The sequence below is a fragment of the Nematolebias whitei genome, chromosome 1 (genome assembly GCF_014905685.2).
Source record: "Nematolebias whitei isolate Nwh7 chromosome 1, NemWhi1, whole genome shotgun sequence".
NCBI classification, from domain to species: Eukaryota; Metazoa; Chordata; class Actinopteri; order Cyprinodontiformes; family Rivulidae; genus Nematolebias; species Nematolebias whitei.
This window is the reverse complement of record NC_056498.1, coordinates 44,367,158-44,367,542: the sequence shown is the minus strand read 5'-3', so window position 1 is coordinate 44,367,542 and position 385 is coordinate 44,367,158. Positions and strand designations below refer to the sequence as shown.

General features: G+C 41.8%; 1 protein-coding gene across 1 annotated transcript in view; it reads left to right on the top strand.

The window, feature by feature from the left end:
* LOC119420350 (cilia- and flagella-associated protein 46) overlaps positions 1-385 on the top strand; it is a 51,956-nt gene that overhangs the window by 18,455 nt on the left and 33,116 nt on the right. The gene's annotated exons all lie outside the window — the stretch shown is intronic.

Sequence of the window (385 nt, the reverse complement as noted above, 5' to 3'; positions counted from 1 at the left end):
CACAACAGACATTTCTGAAAATATCTGGAATGATTTGCTAGCAGGATAGAAGAGTTTAAAGATGGAAATGAAGTTTAAATGGAGAGGAAAAGATGGATGAGGGAAATGTGTCAGTATCAGGATGGCACATATCTGCATTCAGGAGGTCCTACAGGCCGGGTGAACCGAGAGGCCAGCCAAGTCTGGGTGGATGGATCGGACGACATCTGCAGCCAGTTTCTTAGGATCCACTGTGGGATGGACCTTTACAAGAGATCCTTCCTGTCTGCAGCATCAGCATCTCTAACATCTCTTAATGAAATGAGGACAACGAGTTACTACAACAAATAATTTCCCTCTGGGATTAATAAAGTATTTTTGAATTGAATTGAATTGAATTGAATGC